Source organism: Talpa occidentalis, unplaced genomic scaffold (assembly GCF_014898055.3).
Source record: "Talpa occidentalis isolate TD23 unplaced genomic scaffold, MPIMG_talOcc4v2.1 talOcc4.16, whole genome shotgun sequence".
Classification (NCBI taxonomy): domain Eukaryota; kingdom Metazoa; phylum Chordata; class Mammalia; order Eulipotyphla; family Talpidae; genus Talpa; species Talpa occidentalis.
In genome coordinates, this window is record NW_023601653.1 from 44,464,017 (window position 1) to 44,485,266 (window position 21,250).

The 21,250-nt window shown below is 38.1% G+C and overlaps 1 long non-coding RNA gene across 1 annotated transcript; it reads left to right on the top strand.

Annotated features, from left to right (window-relative positions):
- Positions 1 to 624: 624 nt before the first annotated feature.
- Positions 625 to 19,629, top strand: LOC129146032 (uncharacterized). The gene is made up of 3 exons (XR_008552341.1): positions 625 to 887; positions 13,056 to 13,183; positions 19,544 to 19,629. It is a non-coding gene; the product is annotated as an uncharacterized LOC129146032 (long non-coding RNA).
- Positions 19,630 to 21,250: the final 1,621 nt, after the last annotated feature.

Here is a 21,250-nt window from a genome sequence, read left to right on the forward strand (position 1 = left end):
CATCTTTCTTCAGAGTCTTGACTAATTCAGATCATAAATTTTTGTTTTTTAATCATATAATTTAAACATATCTTTGAACGTTAGTTTTATTTAACTGCAGCAAAGTTTTTTCTTTTCCTTGTCCTCTGCCAAGGGGCTAGAAAAAAAAATAAATGGGGCAGGAATAAAGTTATCTTATAAAAAGAATTGTTCTAATCCTAATTGAAAATTATTTAAATTCCAGATTTATTCAAATTAGAAAAATGCAAGGAAATTTCCAGATTGTTAGCAGTAACATTCTAAGAACTCTATATTCATCATTTAGAGATGATATCATTTGAAAGAATCCTGTACATGATTATGGATGATCTGTAATGACTTTGGATTTCTTTGGCCTCTTATCTTGTGATTGCTTCACAAAAGGATTTGAGGGTGATGGGGCAATGTCGACAGAGCAGTCCAACACCCACAAGTCAGCTGTGACCACTTTCCTGTGGTTCAGAAGACAGAGGAGGAGGGTTTGGAATATATCTGGAATTCAGATCAAATAGAACCAATTGAGTTATAGTGTGCTCTCAGTGATTCCAAGTGGATCTTCTATCGATAGATTTCTTTACAGTGACATCACAAACATCCACTGTTTTCTCCCACGTTAGTTAATACTCTCTGTTCATGTCATGAAGCCCAGTTTTCCTACATACTGCTGTCATCTGTGCTTCAATAAAGGGAGTGACCTCAATCTAGTCTTATACTACTGGACCAGTTCCTCTGTGGCAAGTGGTTTTGGAGGAAGAACTATGTCTTTAATACAGGGGCTAGTCTCTTGGAAACAGAGTTAAATTTTAAATGAATTAATGATAGATGCACAAAGATATATGATTAAAGTATAATAAAGAGACAATTCTAAGGTAAGTTATATTTGAAATAAAACACATTTTTGTAAGTATGTTATAGCTTAGGAATGGTGATTCAATGAAGACTGTAACATGTCTCAAAGTCCATATGTGGCTTTGTTTGTTCTGCAACTTTGAGTGCTACCTTGATGTTAATTTCCAAGTCTGCATTTCCATTCCAACACTTTGTTTTAAGATACAAATTAATTTACAACTTTACATAGTAAGTTTTAAGCTACCTGACTAGAACAGAACTCATTATTTTTATCTGTTTCTCATCCTCATATTTGTTACTATTTTATCCAATCTTCTAAACTAGAGAAAGAGAAGCAAACTGTGTACTCCTTTACCTCCTCATCAGTAACGGTCAAAACTGTTGACCAAATCTGATTATTTTTTTTATCCCTTACCCTTCTATACTCACTTGAATTTCAGTGTTTTTACACATATTCCTTTTTCCAATTGGAATACCCTTCACCACATTTTTTGCCTAGAAAATTTGTAACTGTCTTTTGTTTATATATTATTTCCTACATGTTTCCTAAAGTCCCCACAAGTAGTCTTAGCATTATGCTCTTCTGTTTGCCTATGAAATTTTGTTCATGACTTTATTATTATGTTGTAGTAATCAGTTTTCATATATGTTCCACTTATTAGTGCATTCTTTTTAATTCAGTTAAATAAAGTTGTCTGCTATAGGAAAGACCCTGGAATATAATCATGAGTTCCTTGTCACACTATTTACCTCTATTTCTTATTTAAACTGTGCCACCTACTATGAGACAATTATCCCTAAGTTCATTTTATTTTACTTTATTTCATTTTTTAAAGATTTATTTATTTATGCATACAAGAACTGGGGTGTAAGCCAGAGGTGCGGGGGAGAGGGGTGGGAGGATTCACCAGAGAGAGTGGGGAGCAGAACAGGCAGACTGACTAAAATACACAGCTGAGGGGAGCAGGAGAGGTCTGCTGCATTATGTGGGTTGCTCCCTGACCTGCCAGGGATCAAAATTGTGCTGCAGTGGCTGGCAATTGCTTAATAGCACTGTCTTTAACCTCTGTACCACCAGTGAGGCCCCTAAAGTTTATTTTAGAGATGAGAAAATTAAGGTTTGGAGAAAATATGTGCTGATAAGTTTTAGCATATAACTGATGGAGCTGATTTCACATAGATCTGATTGATTCCAAAGATCAAACTATACACTTCTCAAGGCAAGGAGCCAAGATAAGAGAGAAATGGAATTAATTTTTATATCTCCAGGAAATACACTGAGTATTTCACAAATATTCTTGAGTAACTGGAAGAATGAATGAATGAATGATTAGGTGGGTATGGTGTACCCTAGTTCACATGATGGATAGCATTTTTTTCTAGTAGTTCTATGGTGACTTTTCTTAACAAGTTGATTTTTTCAGCTATACCTGGATTTTCACATAGTGGGATTGCATGCCAAGAGTGCAGTTACCTAGATAGAACACCAGGCTCCTGCTCTGTGTCTCCAATGAGGCAACACCCCACGAGGTCAGCACTGCTCAGAACTCGGCAGCGAACTGCTGGACACTGGGGCCACCCAAGGAAGGAGCCTTTGGAGCAGATCCAAAGAAGAACAATGAAAATGATTAAGTGGTTGAAAAATTGTCTCTCCGAAGAGAGATCACAGGAACTGGGTCTATTTAGTGTGGAAATAAAAAGAGATGAAACTACCGACATATTTCAAAAATGTGAAAGGCATCATCAGAGGTATGCAGCTATTTTTGATTTTCAGTTATGAAGGTAAAAGCACAGGACAATGGATTTCAAACACAGCACAAAAGTTTAGATTAGTTTGTAAAATCTTGATAACACAATAACCCAATTAACTCCCAAATTATAGTTTTTCTCTGAAAACTTATGAAAAGAGTCAATTAACATGACAAGAAGTATACTATACCCAGAATAACTAGGAAGAAGAGATAGTTGTTTAGGAATGTGGTTAGAAAGCAAGGGGCTAGCTAAGATTAATGCATCTGTGTTATTCACTTTAGAAATGAAAATTATGTCCATCAAACTTGGCTTTGAGAAAAAATCAGTTTTTCTTCTTCATGTTTTCTTTCATATCATTTTGAAAAGTTGAAATCCAAATAGCTTATAAGTAAATACTTTTGGAATATCTATCAAATATTCTTTTTGGCAAGAAACATTATGGAATCATGAACAATTGAAGCGATGATTTATGAGCAATTATCCAGAGAATGACAAACTAGTAACACTCATGCAGAGAATGCCTAGGGTTATACAAAGTGCAGCACTCACAGAGTAACTAGTCTGAAAGTCTGTGTTTCTTATCTCTGGACAGCAGTGTTGGTGTCGATAACAAGACAGTTTATATGACTGCAAGGCACCCCGGACATGTCTATTTTGCCTTTTCACAGACATAAGATCTGTGCGCTGGAATTGTCAGTAATGGTTTTCATCCACCAGAGGCTTGTGAAAGTCTTAGGGGGGTAGCAATGTTTCTATTGTATCATGTTACTGTTGCATGGTGCTAATGTAGTATTAATATGATACAGATGTATTAATTTATTATGGCATCACAGATATTGAAATACATTGGCAAAGGAAATGTGTGGGGAGAGTTATCCATGTCTGCTGAGACTTCCTCCATGAGCCAAAAGAAATCACTTCCCAGAAAGAAGCCCCCACTTACCAGAGAACAACCACACTGTCTAGACTGCCGAAATTGGTGGTATGGGAAAAACACTGAAAGTAGATAATTGACCCCAAATGGCATATACCTGCCATTTGGGTGACCAAGAAAAATAAAAATCATATTAATTACAAATGCCAGTGATCTACACTGTGGTTTAGCTCTGCTTTCTCCCCAGAGACTATTGTTTTTGACAAAAATAAATAAATAAATTCAAAAGGCGTCCTGGCCATACAAGGAATTCTTTGTTCAGACTGGCTACTGACATTCCAAACGAACACTCAAGATAAGGCTATCCTCTCAGAGAACGCAGACACTTTTTTCTTCACCGTCATCAACTTGCCAACATTAAAGGCAGTCTTCACTTTTAGACATCATGTGTTTGATGCAAATGTAACTTAAAGAAGAATCCAGCAAGGCCAAGGCTGGCTGGTCTTGTGTTACATCCTGATTATGCATACGCTGTCAGATGTCAGTAGAAACCACCCCAGGAGTAGCTGTGGTTAGTGAAAAGTGAAACATGAGTCTTTATTATTAAATGTCCAGTAAGAGATGTGGTGAAAAGCAGGACCCCCAAAATGAACTGGTGAAAACCGTGAACTGTCTGTACCTTCCCACAAAATAAACACAAAGCTTTCCTCTGAACATTGTAACCGATCACTTTTTACAATCGCTACATAAACTGTGAAATAAAGGGCATCTTAATGCCATCTTCAGGTCCTAAGCAAGCTTGGTTCTTCACTCTCTTCCCAAATATCCCATTTTCATTAATAGTATATGTTGAGTTCATGCCTTTAGGGACCTTTTTGAAATTACTGAATTTTTAAAAGCAGGCAGTTTTTCATTGGGCCACCACATAAGCCTTGAATTCAGAGCTGTTTTTACTGAATTGGCAGGGGTAAAAAGGAAAGTTAAGAGTCCTTTTATGGAAACAACTTCCCAGAAAGTTATTTTTTATGCATATAAGAACTGGGGTGCAGGACAGAGATGCACGGGGTGAGAGGATTTACCAGAGACAGAGTGGGGAGCAGAACAAGTGGAACCGCTGAAATCCACTGCTGAGGGGAGCAGCAGGCAAGACAGGAGACATGGGCTGCACCATGTGGGTTAGCTCTCTGGCCAGGGATCGAACTCATGCCACAGTGGCTATGGATTGCTTGGGAGTGCTGACTTTGACAACTGATCCACCAGGGAGGCCCAACCAGAAAGTTATTTTTTAACCATGTTTGTCCAATCAAATATAGCACAAAATCTCTTGAATGAGTTTTCTTTCAAACTTTGAGGAATCAGCTGTTTATATTTTTCTTAAAAGCATATATAACTTCAAAACTTTCTTGGGCACAAAGGTGAATATGGGGCCTCCCTGGTGGTGCAAGGGGTTAAGCACAGCGCTATGAAGCTATCTGCATCCTCTGCGGCACAAGATCAATCCCCGGGGAACAAGGGAGCTACCCACACAGCACAGCAGACCTCTCCTGTCTCACTCATTGCTCCTCCTTTCAGCAGTGTATTTCAGTCAGTCTGCCTGTTCTGCTCCCCATTCTGTCTCTGGTGAATTCTCTCACCCATCCCCGCACCTCTGGTCTGTAGCCCAGTTCTTGTATGCATAAATAAACAAATCTTTTTTAAGAAGGTGAATATGAATGACACTGAAATTATTTAGACAATTAATACTGCCTTATTCCCTCATTTTATAATAAATCCTTCATAGCTCTTTGCTAAAAGATAAAAAGTATCCCACTTTTTTTTATGCTAACACCTTCTGCTACTGAAGTGGCTATCTAGAAACAATGGCTGAGTGATTTTGATTGCATATCTATCAATCTATAGCTATTTAATTTCTGCTAATTATTAATCACATACCTACTTTGGATTTAGTAGGGACGTGTGTGGTAGAACTATCACACATCCTTTCCCTCTATGGATGTTCAATGATTTTTGGAACATTTTCAGGAATACCCAAAGCACCAACACAGAATGGATCTATCAAATACCCAGAAAAACTAAACTCAGTAGCATCAAGATGTTTTTGTAGTTTTGAGAAGAAATATTAAAAATGGAATACAATGGAGAGTCAAGATTTTATAGGTGCTTTCTGGCATAAAATTATTTGGGGTTATTGGTGATGGGTAAAGGAGTAAATATTGACTTCTTTTCTAGTTTAGAGAACTGAATAAAATTATAATGATGATGGAAGTGGATAAAAATAAACCATGAGTTCAGTTTCAGGCAATAACTTTAAGGTAAGGTATAATAGGAGATAATGCTGAGAGCCCAGCTAAGGATCAGATCATGAAGAGTCTTTAAGGTGTAATAAGAAGCTTAGATTGATTCAATAAACAATAAAGAACCATGACAAGGTTAGAAGCAGGAAAGAGACTTGGTTTGATTTCAGATACAACACCCAGACTATTTGAAGGGCAATGTGATATGATGAGGCAAGTCATGACTCAGGTAGATTAGGGGTTAAGTGAGTAAAATATTCCAAATGTACTGAAGATGGGCTGAAGCAGAAAAGTATAAAAAGAGATTGAGACAGGATCATGGGTAACATAAGCAAGATTGGCTATTGATTGCCTGTGGGGGATGATGGAGAGGAAACGGTTCTGATGACTCCATACTTCTGGCTTGAATGACTAGGTGAATAATGTTTCAATTAATTAACATGGGAAACATCAGAAGGATGTGTGGGTTTGAAGAGAGAGAAAAAAATCTGCTTCACTTTGAACATGTTGTATTTGGACGTGATGAGTAAGGCATCTAAACAGCTTTAGCTAGAAGGTAGTAAAATATATGAGTCTGAAACTTGAGGGAGATATCAAAACTGTGGACCTGAACTGTGAACTAATAAGATAGGGTGGTGTCAAAATCAAGAATGTGAATGAGTTTTCCTAGGGCAAGTTAAGCTAGAGAGAAAGAAAGAGGGCCAAAGACAGAATCCAAGGAAACAACCAATATTTGAAAATTCAAAAAGTGAAGTAGCATATGTAAAAGATTGAGAAAAAATATTCATGGAACTGAAAGAGTCAAAAAAGTCATCTCATAGATAACGTAGTGAGATTTAAAATATTCAATGACAGATTGATATATCAATGTAGAGGAAAGTCAAGTAAATAGGAACTACAAAAGCACAAGAATTCTATAAGTAATTGGGGCCTTATAGAGAGACAGGATGGGGAACAGAACAGGCAGAATGACTGAAATACACTGCTGAGGGGAGCAGCAGGCAAGTCAGGAGAGGTCTGCTGCGCCATGTAGGTAGCTGCCTGGCCGAGGATTGAACTCGTGCTGCAGCAGCTGCGAATAGCTTCATAGGTTGTGCCTCAACCCCTTGCGCCACTAGGGAGGCCCAAAATTATTACTATAAACTCACCCATGAGCCATCACTACAGTGCCTGTGCTTTGTTCTAAGGCTGTCCAATGAATTTCACCTGTAACTGCATTCAAAATGCTTTCTGTATCTCTTGCTTATCCATTGTTCTATATTTGTATTATATTTTCATATGTCCAAACATCAATTGAGAGTTCACTAAATATAATTATAAGCCACTTCCTATTGTTCTAGACTAGTCCCCAAATCCCTGGTACCAACTCCATGTAATACTCCATAATAATAATACATAATAACTCTATATAAAATGATCATATATGTTAGACTCATGCCTTGGTGCATTTCCAACTGATCTTTGATCCCCCTGGGTCTGAATTTCTAGGCATCTTCATCCCAGCTAGTACTTGCTCTTTTGAAATCAATATCCAAGATCTACATTATAGCTATAAACATGCTAAATTCAGAATGTGGCAGGCTATTCAAGTAGAAGTACTAGCTAGGCCATTTGAGTTGCCAAGGAGGTAGAAGGTGAGAGTTGAAATATAAATTGGGGAGAGGGCCCAAGAGATGACAATGAAAATTTGTTAAAATGCCATTGTTCTTGGGCCTCCCCAGTGGCGAAGCAGTTGAGCGCTGGGTTGCAAAGCTGCCCGCAGCCTCTGCAAGCGCTGGTTCGATCCCCGGCTGCTCCCCGGCCACTGGAGGAGGATCCCACATGGTGCGCAGAACTCTCCTGCCACCCGCTGCTCCCCTCAGCAGTGTACTTAGGTCCTTCTGCCTGCTCTGCTCCCCGCTCTGGCTCTGGTGAATTCTCTCACCCTCCCGCGCTTCTGACTGTACCCAATGCTTGTATAAATAAATAAATAAATCTTAAAAAAAAATGCAATTGTTCTTGATAGAGTGATTTAAAAAAACATCATAGGGCTTATGGTAATACTTTAAGCAACAGCCAGACTTAAGTTATGAGAGGTGATATAGACAAAGTCTGAGACATAAGAGAAGAACTTGGAAAAAAGAAATCAGAATACAAGACAGAGTGAACAGGGATAATGACAGAGAAAAGAAAAGCTAGTGAGACCAGAAAAAATCTATTATAAAGCCAGAGAAAAGATCTTCTAATAAGACCACAAAATAGCTTTTCTCTTAATCCTTGAGAGAATGAATGCAAAGCCAGACTGTAATTAACTTCTGAAGGGAATGATTAGAATAAAAGTAAAGGAAGTGAATTTAGTGAGTTAGGGCATATTTAAAAGTATTTAAAGAAAGTAAAGAATTCAATTGGTATATAAAAAAGTAGCAAGTACACAAAAGTCTGTATTTGTTGTGTTTTATTTCCTAGCAATCCATACTCTTACAAAGTGTGTATAAATAGTAGGTATTCATTAAATACTTGTTGAATACATTTTTTTAATTTATACAAGAACTGGGGTACAGTCAGAGGTGCAGGAGGATGGGAAAATTCACCAGAGACAGAGTGGGAAACAGAACAGGCAGACGGACATAAGACTGCTGAGGGGCACAGCGGGCGAGACAGGAGAGGTCTGCCACGCCATGTGGGTTTCTCCTTGGCTGGCCAGGAATCGGACCCACGGTGCAGAGGCTGCAGAATCACAGCGCGGTGCTCAACCCGCTGCACCACCGGGGAGGCCCTGCATGGGTTTTGTTTTTTATTTAAAAGTCATGTGTCTGCAGATTGGGAAAGAGTGAAGATATCACAGGAAAACTGTATACTTGTGCAATATCCTGGAAACACTGGTAATGTTTGGAGTTCAGAATATTGGAGAGGGATAAAGTGTAAGCTGTAGAGAGTGAAAGAGAATGGGCATGGGGAGGATAAAGATTATAGCATGTAAATGCAAATGAACCTGATGTTCTTTCTCTCTAAAATAGTGGGGTATTATAATAGTGTTGGCAGATAACAGGAAGCAATACTGCTAAATTGAATGCTAAAGCTGCATTGTGAAATTATTTTTTAACTTTTTTTTTTCTTTTTTTTTAATATTTATTTTTATTTATTTATGCATATAAGAACTAGGGTGTAGGCCAGAGGTTGGAGGGGTGAGAGGATTCCCCAGAGACAAAGTGCGGAGAAGAACTGGCAGATTGATTGAAATCCACTTCTAAGGGGAGTAGCCAGGAGACAGGAGAGATCTGCTGCACCATGTGGGTCAGCTCCCTGGCCAGGGGTCAAACTCAGGCTGTCAGACTGATAGCGCTGAGACTTAACTCCTAGGCCACCAGGGAGGCCTGAAATTAATTTTTTAATTAGGGAACATGGAGAGTAGAAATAGTGTCTTCAATAATTAGGGAAGGCTTCATATTTTGTTTGATCACTCTCTAAAAATATTCTATGGGCTCAAAAAAAAAAAAAAAAAGACAGGGAAAACCACTGCTGTAGGCTAACCAGGTTGAGATTTGATGAGCTGGACAGGAGGAAGGATCGAAGGTCAACTAAAAATGCTGACTATACTTGCAGCTGTCCAACAGGAAACAAGAATCACCCATGTGAGCATATAACGTTGCCAAAGACGGAGCGTCAGCGCCGAGCTGAATGGGGGAAAGAAACAAAAAAAAAAAAAAAGAAAAATGTGACTGGGGCAGGGAAGTGCTAAATAGAAGAGCTCAGAAATCAAAACCCTCACTGATGAGGATAACATTCAGTCTGCCGCTCAGGAAGCAATGAGCCACAAGGCCCTCAGAATGAGAAATGGAAAGAAACCAGATCAAGGAAAATTCAGGGTCAAAAGTATTAAAGCTAGAGGATGATGCCAGGAGCACATGGAAGGGAAGGTTTTGCACCAAATCATTTATATAGCCTGAAATGCATCTCAGGGTATGATAAATAATAGGAAGAAGCTATTTTAAGAAAAGTCTCATGGAAGGAAGAACAGCGGTAATGTGATGAAAATGTGATGTAATTGAGAAGGGAAAGGTCTCTTCACTCCCAACTGTTAACAGGTGAAAGTAGAACATGTAAAAGTAAAGTAAAATAAAGTAACGTCTTTCTCTTTTGTTTGCACCATACTTGTCCTCACAGCTGGCTCCCCAAGTTGGCTCATTGATTAAACAAAGTCAATTCTCTCTACTACTCCAACCATCAAGGCCAGGGGAAGGTGAGGCCTCCACAGAAAAGGGAAAAGATAATTCAGATTCTCAGTGAGAGAGGAAAGTTCCATTAGGTGGGAATTCATTGCAATATCTATAATTATGTCTTAAGTAAGAAGAAGGTGGTCTAACACTAGAGCAATGACGCAGAACAGCTAAAGAAAAGTCCAAGCTCAGGGATACAAAGACACAGCACAGAGGCAGGCATGAAGCCCACGCACACAGCCAAACCCCAACTCCACAGCACACATGGAATGTCTTTGTGGTGGAGTTTCCATAAACTATCCAATTTAGTCAAGTATTTGGAGTATCCTGGTGCTGGTGTTCATCCAGCCCTGGCCTCCCTGGGAATCACGGAGGAACAGGACCTGGTGCAGAAAGAAAAGACCCTCTCCACATTACATTTTTCAGCTTTTGCAACATCAGTACCCCTCATTTTGTACAAGAGTTACAATTCTAACAGCCCTGAGAAGCATTCTGTTATTAAGCATTTAGAAAAGGTTTTCATTTCAGCCCATGAGAAGCTATAATTAAAAAAGAATCTGGGTGAATCAGTTGTAATCTTAGCAGATACAGTGTGGAATTTATGTCCTTAACCCAGAAAATGTAAGCGTGACAATAAACTCAATTATTTTTATCATATACTTAACTCCAAACTGATTTGGCAAACTAGGAGAAACGTCATAGCAAAAACAAAAACAAAACAAAACAAAAAACTATTTTATTAAAAAAAATGCAAAAGCCCGCCTACATATTTAATCCTATTTTACTGAAATTTTTTCTTGCTTGCTTGAATTAATCAAGAATTGAAATGGCTGCTTAACTGCTATGATACAACAGAGTAGGGATCCCAAGCATGTTCCATTGGAGGATTTTGTGGTAGAGATGGTTTTCGGTGTGGGCTTTGGAGGAGGGGAGGGAGGGGAATAATTTAGCAGATGGCGACTGGAAGATTTTTCTTTCATGTCTCAAATACAATATGAAGTGAACTATGAAGTTAACCAGCTACAATTCTTTGCAAAGGTCAGCTGGTCTCAACTGATTTCATGTTCTTGCCACAAAGTACTCTTGATCTAAAAAGGCTTATGTGGGGGAAAATCAGATGCTGCTCTGTCCACTATTAATTCATTTCAAATATTTGCTTCAATCCCAGGATAATAAACATAACTTTGACTGAGTAATTCTTTCCCAATTGTAGTCTATAGTATGATTTTCTATGTTGACCTTATAAAGGTATTATTTTTATTTATTTCATAAGCACTTGGTTATGGGTTTTGTTGTTGTAGTGGCTTTTTGGAGGGATCTTTCATTGGTTTTGTTTGTTCACTTTTCTTTTGGGGAATTTCCTTGAATCTCTTTTTTGCTTTTTTATTTGTTTCAGCAAAAGCATAGCCAAAGTAAAGGAGTAAAAGATAGATTTTAGCCAGGCAAGAGAGAGATATGACTATGCCAAGTAAATTATGATCATCGATTAATCCTTTTCTCCCTTCTCTTCAAAGTAAAATAATGTGTGTGTTTCTATGAGCATGGAGAGGGAAGATAGTTTACAAAGGAGTATTTATTAAAAACCCATAATTTACTCAATAACACTTAATTAGGAGACTATATGTCCAACATTGCTCTAATTATTGTGTGACTACAGATAAATAGGGATCTGATTTCAACCTTCAAAGTACCTTGTTAACTAACAAAATTAAATAGTAGTTGAAATAACAAGAAACCACATAAGATAGTGTGTAACTACATATTCATCCCAAATTAGGAAATCAAGGTGGGTTTCGGCAGCTTAGAGAAAACTTAAAGAAGGAGATAGAGCTTAGTGACAGAGAAATGACCTAATGGTTGGGTAATACCTGTAGAGTCAGGACAGGAAGTAAAGGCAAGAGGAAATAATAAGTGTCAAAAACAGCAGTAAAAAACAAGAAGAGGGAGTAGGTAGGAAGAGGAAGAAGAGAAAAAAAGAAAAAGACAAAGAATATAGAGATGAAGCAGGAAGAAGAGGCTGAATATAAGTTGAACACAATCTTAAATGGTTCCTTGTTATTTCAGCTATTATTTCAGCTATTATTTGTTAGTTGAACAAGTTGATAAATTGGATGTTTATTATGTTCTAGGAACAACAGAGTTTATTTGAAGATCTATAATATGTATTGAACATTCTGAAGATTTTCCTCTTAAGGTTCTTAACCTACAGTCAGTTATCTTTCATTATTTTTTCACCAGTAGTGCTCTTCTTCTTGGAGCCATCCATAATCTCAGGTCCCCTAAAAAATGGTATCACTGATTCACAAGATGACTTTAAATGGAAGGGTAAGTGGGGCCTCCCTCGTGGCCAAGGGGTTAAGTCTTAGCGCTACTACCACTACAGCCTGAGTTGGATCCCCGGCCAGGGAGCTCACCCACATAGAGCGCAGCAAACTTCTCCTGTCTTGCCTGCTGCTCCCCTGAGCAGTGGATTTCACTCAATCCACTTGTTCTGCTCCCCACTCTGTCTCTGGTGAATCCTCTCACCCTCCCTCACCTCAGCCTTACACCCCAGTTCTTCCCATGCAAAAAATCTCTTGCCTTCTCTGAGCCACATCCCCTTATAATACTGTGCAACAACAAAAAACCAACCTATTCCAAATCTGAGGATAGGTGATGCCTAATACGTGATGTCTTCCAAATTACATTTACATTTTAAGAGATATGCTGTTAGTTAAACCCAAAGGAAAGATTATGGTGAAATGATCCTGAATATTTCTAAAGACAGGGCTGCATAGACATTTCTTGGGATGGAACAGAAAGAGAGACCATTACTATATCTCTCCAGGCACTAAAAGTCACACAATTACCTGGTCATAAAGCTAATTAGGTCACAGACAATGTTACCTCCAAATTGTTAACAATAAGTGAACATGAATGGGGACTGAATTTCCCACCCAGCACTCAGCACTCAATTTTAGTGACAGAAAAGGTGTCAGCTAAATCTTGTATCTATATCAGACTATAATTCTCTCCAAAGAGATGCAGACATGCATATTACTGATCTCTCACCTCTTTTTTCTTTTTGAACAGCATATGAAGTTAGATGCTGAGAGTAAAACAATGAGGTAATATGTGTGACAGTATCACAGGTTCTGTTCCACTCATAGGCCTTACACTGTGTGGTTGAAGACTTAGGCCACAGAGCAATATTGGTCCAGGTGAGCATCTTACCCAAGAATATAAAGGGCAAAGTTAAGACATAGTTTACAGGAAGGAAACCAGGGAACATTAACTTCCTCTTCAGAAAGTTATCAAAGCTGAACATTTTTCTTTGAAAATTCTGTTTATCTCATGGATAAAATTTATCAATAGTATTTAGTATTACTATAATGAAAAAGAACTTTTGAAAGCCTCCAACATAAAATTTCAAAGAGGTCTAAAGTTACTGGGTTTTTTTATTTAGACTTTGGAAACTGAAAAATAAAATTAGGTAACTGATGATATATACGAAGAGTTATGTCCTGAATATCACATCTGAGAACCACAATTCAGAATCCCTATTATGAGCTACTATAGAAGGTTACTGATGAGTGAACGATATTTTTTTTAATTTTTTATTTGAGGTAACGTTGGTTGACAACAATGTATATAATTTAGGGGACTAGGTGCACACTTCTTCAGCTGTTGTTACCATACCACACCCAACCTCAAACACCCATTAGTCCTTTACCATAAATCACTGGGCCTCCTACCCCTAGGCCCACCCTAATCCTTCTTCCTCTTATAGCAGTCTCAATTCTGAAGAGAGATTTTAGGGTTTCTTTTGGTTTATTTTCTTCAATTCCTTTGTTTGGCTTCTCTGTAGTCTAGATATGAGTGAAAACATTTGGCATTTTTCTTTCTCCTTCTGGTTTATTTCACTTATCATCATCTCCAGCTCCATCCATGTTGTCACAAATGACAAAAGTTCATTCTTTTTCCAAATTTGAGTAGTTTGTATTCCATCACACCACATCTTAATCTAGTGCTTTGTCACTGGGCCCTTAAGTTGTCTCCATAACTTGAATATTGTAAATAGCACTCCAATAAACATAAGAGTGTGTGTTTCTTTTCAAATTAATGCATTGGCACTTTTTGGATAGATACCTACAAGTGGAATTGTTGGGCCATATGGTAGATCTATTTTTCATAGTTTGAGAAACCTGCATATGTAAGTCACTCTATCAACAAAGGAAAAGGAAAAAACCATGTGATTATAGCAGTAGGTGCAGAGATGGTATTTGACAAGATTCATCATTGATTTTATGATAGAATACTTAGGAAAATGGGGATAGAAGAATATACCTCAGTGTAATAAATGTCATATATGTCAAATCCAAAGCTAGCATCATACTCAATGGTGAGGAGCTGAAAACTTTTCCTCTAAGATCAGGTATACAACAAAGACATCCACTCTCACCATTACTATTCAGCATAGTACTGGAAGTCCTAGCTAGAGCAATTGGGCAAGGAATCAAATTAGAAAAGAAGAAATAAAACTATTGCTATTTGCAGATGACATAATATGTGAAGAAAATGCTAAAGACTATACTAAGAAGACAATGAGCAACAATAAATTAAATTAGAGATGTTTAACTGGTATTTTGTAATAGTTCTGGTTCTTTCTATCCTTTGTATTTGTGTCTCATTGCCCTGCTGTTCTAATTCAGCTATTCCAATTCCAGAACAGGTGTGGGATGGGTTGGTCTTTAAGGGTAGTGCCCCTTTGAGAATCCTCGCTGCCTTTGCTTCAGCAGTGATATCATTAAAACGACAGGCTGGAAGCAAATGCAAGGAAGAGGATTTTTCTCTTCTCCAGCTATTGTTGCTCTTGGCAGGGTGCTACCAGGAGGCCTAGCTATGTACCACTTAAAACTTAAATACTACAGCTCACTCTACCAGAGAGCAGTTTAAACACAAAAGCTCAAGAAGATTATGCTCCTTTATGAGGTGACTCATCTCGGATGATAAATATAGTGTGCCTCCCACACACAAAACAGATGTGGCCAATTTGTCGTCGGCAGACTCAAGCTTTGCCAAAGCCTGTGGCTACGGAGATTTTGTTCCTGAAATAATGCCTCCCATCTCCACAGCATTTTCTTCCAAAGTGTTCACAGCCTTTGGATGGGAGCAAGGGAAGGTATAGCATTCCAAGTAAGTGATGTGAGGTCCAACTGAAAGAAAGCGTCCACTGAGCATGCAGCCAAGGACAATTGCAGTGGTTGCTGACAGGATTTGGAAACTCCTCTTTGGAAGTGTGAGGACTTGTTTACCAAGGTTGGCTTCTCTTAGGGCTGCCTGCAGCATGCAAGGTGTTTTAGGTGATTCTTGAGATTATTTTCATTCATCAGATGAAAGGAGACTTTTTGTGTGTGTGCTGAAAAACTGGGGTGTAGGCCAGAGGGGGTAAGCAGATTCACCAGAGACAGAGTGGGGAGCAGAATAGGCAGACTGACTGAAATCCACTGTTGAGGGGAGTAGCGGGCAAGACAGGAGAGGTCTCCTGTGCCCTATGTGGGTCAGCTCTCTGGCGGGGGATTGAACTCAAGCCATGGCAGTGATAGTGCTGAGACTTACACCAAGGTCACTAGGGAGGTCCCTGAAAGGAGGCATTTGTCATGACTACTCACAAACAATGTTGTTTGCCAGTTAATTTCACAAAATCATTCAAAATCTTGATATTTGATGGAAAGAAAAATGTTATATTCATTATTTTTTTCCTTTTTTGCATTACTTATTTTTATATTTATATTTAGACTCTTCCCATTGAAAAGAAATTTCCATCTAACTGTCTAAGCTTACTTAAGCCTTTAAGGTGACTTCAAGAAGTTAGATTGCCCCCAAGATTCTCCATTTGCCATTCCATAGCAACTGACTCTAGTGGTTGATTAGCTGTCATGGTTGAAATCTGTTTAAATATACCTAGGCCTCCTAACTCAGGCTCCAAATCCCATACTCCAAAGGGAATCTACCATCCTCCGGTACATTTCACTCTCAGGAATCAGCTCTTACTGATTACATGAAGATGTTTAAAAGAGCTATATTGAGCATAGAGAATTCAAAATAATGACTTTTATTATTTGCAAGGCTCTCAGAATTCTGTTACAGGTACCCTCACCCCTTGATACACTATATGACTCTTTGCCATGCTTTTCAAATAGCCAGTTCTAAGTAGAATGGGAAAGGTGTTCTATAAATTTCCATTTGAAAAATTTTCTGTAGGTTTGCATGGCAAATCCTTCCACTTAACTGTAAATGAATAGTTTTAAATTATTGAGAGCTATGCTCTAAACTGCTTTGATTATGACCCCAATAGAATATATTAATTTATTTATAAATTACACTTGTAATATACGAAACTAGAAAATCTAAAAGAATGAGAAAAAAGTAAAATAAATATCCTTAATGTTTTGTTAATCATAGCAGCTTTACTTGCAAAATATATCAAGGATACATTTATTCAGACAAGGCTCATTGTTAACTAAAGATTTAGTTTAGTTTAAATAGCCTTTCTGGGGCCTGCCTGGTGACCTAGGGCTTAAGCCTCAGCGCTATCACGGCTATGGCCTGAGTTTGATGACGGCCAGGGAGCTGACCCACATGGCACAGCAGACCCTCTCCTGTCTCAACCCCTGCCCCCCTCAGCAGAGGATTTCATTCAATCTGTCTATTCTGCTCCCCACTCTCCCACGCACATATACCCCACCCCCGCACCTCCAGGCTACACCTCATCTCTTGTATGCATAAATAAATAAATCTTTATTTATTTATTTATCCATTTATTTATTTTTAATAGAGGCATGTTTTATTTATTTATTTATTTGTTTGTTTGTTTTGTTTATACATGCACTGGGTACAGTCAGAAGCGCTGGAGGGTGAGAGAATTTACCAGAGTCAGAGCAGGGAGCAGAGCAGGCAGAAGGACCAAGGTACACTGCTGAGGAGAGCAGCGGGCAGCAGGAGAGGTCTGCGCGCCATGTGGGACCCTCCTCCAGTGGCCGGGGAGCAGCCGGGGATCGAACTGGCACCATAGAGGCCGCGGGCAGCTTTGCAACCCAGCGCTCAACCGCTGCGCCACCGGGGAGGCCCCAATAAATAAATTTTTAAATAAATAAATAAATAAATAAATAAATAAATAAATAAATAAAACTTTCCTTTTTTCTGTGTAGGCCTAAACTCCCTATTTTCTCTTTATGGGAAAAAATATGCATAGTGTATAAATCAAAAGTTTCCATTTCTGCAGACCTCCCACAGCAATTGAAATTCCACACATGCCTTAAACATGAAAATGACCTTTGCATTCCACTTTGCTGGTTTAATCACCAAACAGAAATTGTATATTACCCTATAGCATTCATTTTCAGTTAGTCCATATTCAATATTTATTTACTGAGTTTGTTTTGTCCCAGATATTACGTTAGGTTCTGATAATATGACTGTGAATAAGAAATCTTTTCATGTTGGAAAGTTATATTGTTGTCAATTTTTTTTTTTTTTCAAGAACAAGGGCTTTCTTTCTTTCTTTCTTTCTTTCTTTCTTTCTTTCTTTCTTTCTTTCTTTCTTTCTTTCTTTCTTTCTTTCTTTCTTTCTTTCTTTCTTTCTTTCTTTCTTTCTTTCTTTCTTTCTTTCTTTCTTTCTTTCTTTCTTAGATTTATTTATTTATACAAGCACTGGGTACAGTCAGAAGTGCGGGAGGGTGAGAGAATTCACCAGAGCCAGAGCGGGGAGCAGAGCAGGCAGAAGGACCGAAGTACACTGCTGAGGGGAGCAGCGGGCGGCAGGAGAGGTCTGCGCGCCATGTGGGACCCTCGCCCGGAGGCCGGTGATCGAACTGGCGCTGCAGAGGCTGCGGGTAGCTTCCCAACCCAGCGCTCAACTGCTGCGCTACCGGGGAGGCCCTGTTGTCAATTTTTTTACTTATAAAAGCAATATAATCTATCAGACATTTCCTAAGGATAGAGAGTGAAATTTCTTTCAATTCTTCAAGAAAGTTTCTATTGAAGGTGGTTGCACTACTGTGAGGTTGTTTCTTAAATGGCAGGGGAAAAAACATAAAGAGGATATAAAATAATAAGTAGTAAAACCAAGAAAGAGGATTCTCATCCATAGCCAATATCTCTTCAATGACTAAAGTGTAAATGAATGAAAGGGAACAATTTAATTTGACTTAAGTGCACATGAATTTATATAATAACAGGGAAATCTTGTTAGAAGGCATTTCATTTTTAGTGAAACCAAAAGATGAACTTAAAACCCAGTAGACTTTGCAATTGTCATCTTAATCACCAACCTTCAGTGTTAATCTTGGTCTTTGAGAGAGTTTACTTTTACTACAACCATCTCTGGCCACCTCAATGATTTCGTTTAATCAACCCTCCATTTTTCCCCCAAGAATCAATCCTATCTTGTGTAAAGGTATAGCCTTTGTTATCAAATTTTATTTACCCAACCAGACATCATTTCTTTTTAAAATAGTAAGTGAACTACAGTTGAAAACAAGAAAAACCACACCTGTTGATTTTAAGAGTGCAAGTCGGAATGATTTTCAATGATTTGATAGTGCATATACTTTAATTACAGTGCTGCTATCGCTATTGTGGAATCAGGCAATCGAGTGAAGATGACTGCTTAGCATTCTGCTGTTTTCCAGAAAAGAGACTACACATGACATTGAAGGAGTAATAAGATAGGCATTTCCTTTTTGCATGCTATCATGAGTGCCAACAAAGATGACAATAATTTACATCTATTCATTAATCTCCCTGTATTTTTTTCTTTCAACATTTACTATGTGCCTATTATGTGCCAGATACTGACAGGCTCTGGGTATATCTCATGAATTAAATAAAACACTGTCTCAGTCTTTGAAGAGTTCACAGTCTGGTGAGAAAGACAGGTAAACAAATAATTGCAATGCAACTTGAGAAGTGCTGTAAGAGAGAAGGAAAGCACTATTCACAGAGATGTTAGCAGATATGGGGGAGAGAGTAATCCTGCTAGGTGGGGAGGGGGTGATGAGAAAGGAAACCCAGAGGAAGCTACAGGGGATATGGTTTGAATCTGAATCTTGGGGCTTGAGAGAAATTGAATTTAGCTATTAAAATATTTGAAAGAACAGACTGAATAATGCAATACATATAATAAATCTAAGAGGCGTAGTGTGTTTTTTCTTTCTGTTCCAGGACCATGTTCCCCCCAAGGATGTCCAAAGTTATAGGCATTTCTCTCTCATTGAATATTGTGCATCAGCTAAGCAAGCCTCTTAAAATAATATACAAAGTAAACATCATGGGTAATACTTCCATACACTTTCAGTTTAGAAAACACTGTCCTTTGCAATATTGTTGCTGAATTGAGCCAACTGTGTCCAATTCCTTTTGCAAGATCTATAAATATCTCTAATCCCATGTGTTACAGGCAAATAGAAATGTAATTACCTTATTGACTACAAGAAAACTATAAATATAAGCCCAAAAGGGTGGACCCACTTATTTCATACTAACATCTAATTTACTCATGTAACCTTTTGTCTTTCCAGGATCTAGAAATCTTAGAGCACAAGAAGCAACAAGGGATTTTACTCAGAAGTAATGTTTTCACATTGAATTATAACTATTGTCACCAACCACAGATTTTCATCACTTTTTTGTCTGCATGTTTGAAAGGTAATTTTAAATCTCTCTTTAAACCCTTCCCCAAGTGATGATCTTAAGGAGGTTAGCAATCTTTTGTTCATGCAATAAAACAGTGCCAAGAGAGTAGCAGCAATTCATCATCATTTACAGTAGTTTATGAAAAAGAGAAAATATGGGTTTATAACATAATGTTTAAATATGTGATCAATAATTTTTCTGCAAATTCATATAGACTTCGGATAAACCAGTCAATAGAATTTCCTAAGTGTCATTTGTGTGCTGAGAACTAAATCAATTATATTAGGAAGTACTTAGAAGTGCTATTTTAAAAAGATGTACTGAGGTAGAGGCGAGAGGTGTGCGGGTGGTGGTGAGAGATTTCACCAGAGACAGAGTGGGGAGCAGAACAGGCAGATCTACTGAAATACACTGCTGAGGGGAGCAGTGGGTGAAACAGGAGAGGTCCAGTGTGCCATGCAGTCAGCTCCCTGGCCAGGGATCAAACTCAGACCCCAGCAGCTGGCTATAGCAATAGCTCCATAGCCCTGAGACGCAACCCCTCCACCAGTAGGGAGCCCCCCAGAAGTGCTTTTAATCAAATGTGAGGCTTGAATTTTATCATATACTTAAGCAAAATAAAGGTACCCTCAGGATATATGGGCTAAACAGATGGTTCCTTATCAACTCATTGAAGTAGAAGATCTAGCTACATCTATCACTTAAATCAAATTTGTAGATAGCACCATTATCTTCAAGATACCCCACTCCTATTCCTGATCTTACCTACAGAAAAGAAGCTATATTTAATTTACTTGTTTAACTCCATTTTAATTAAATTAAGAGTATCCATATAAAGCTTTCATTTCAAATATGGTTTTGGCTGAAATTATAAAACAGACCTCAAAAAAAACCCAGCAATGTGTTAAAAAAAATAAGGGGGGGGGTAGTGGGTTCTGCCATGCAGGTGAAGTTCTTTTATAATTAAGCTTGTTAAAGCACCAATTCCATGTCAATAAAACAGTATGAGGTGCCAGCTGGTAGCCAGCTGCTTCCCAGATATTTTCCATGAAAAAAAAAAGACCCTGTAGTGTAAGATCCAATAGGTTTGTTTAAACCATATTTCAAGTGCCTAGGTAAGATACTGAGTTATCTGAGTATTCAAGAATGAATATCATTCAGCTATCCACAAATACTAGAACAATTTATAAATATCTTTATTCAGATGTGCAAATATAAAAAAGAGCACATGAAAAGATTTCATGTCACTCATTCATGGAAAACTTGACACGGTTCAAGATAGATAACCTTTGAGAAGTTTTTATTCCTTTGGATTAAAACATTTCTACTAAACTTGCCCAAGCTCTCAAAGTTGCAAGTCAGGACTGAAAAGCATAACAAAGAACTGTGGAAAGACACTGCCAAGCTTGTGGATGGAAAATCTCAAGGGAATTAATTTTAGCAAGGTCTAAAATTACAATATGTTCAGACCAAGAATTCAAATAGCCATTCTTGTATAATAGGAAACCCCTAAACATTTGCATTTTTATTGTAATTTTGATTGATGAGCTAGCTTTGTATATATAACACATAGTTCACAAATCTTGATGGAT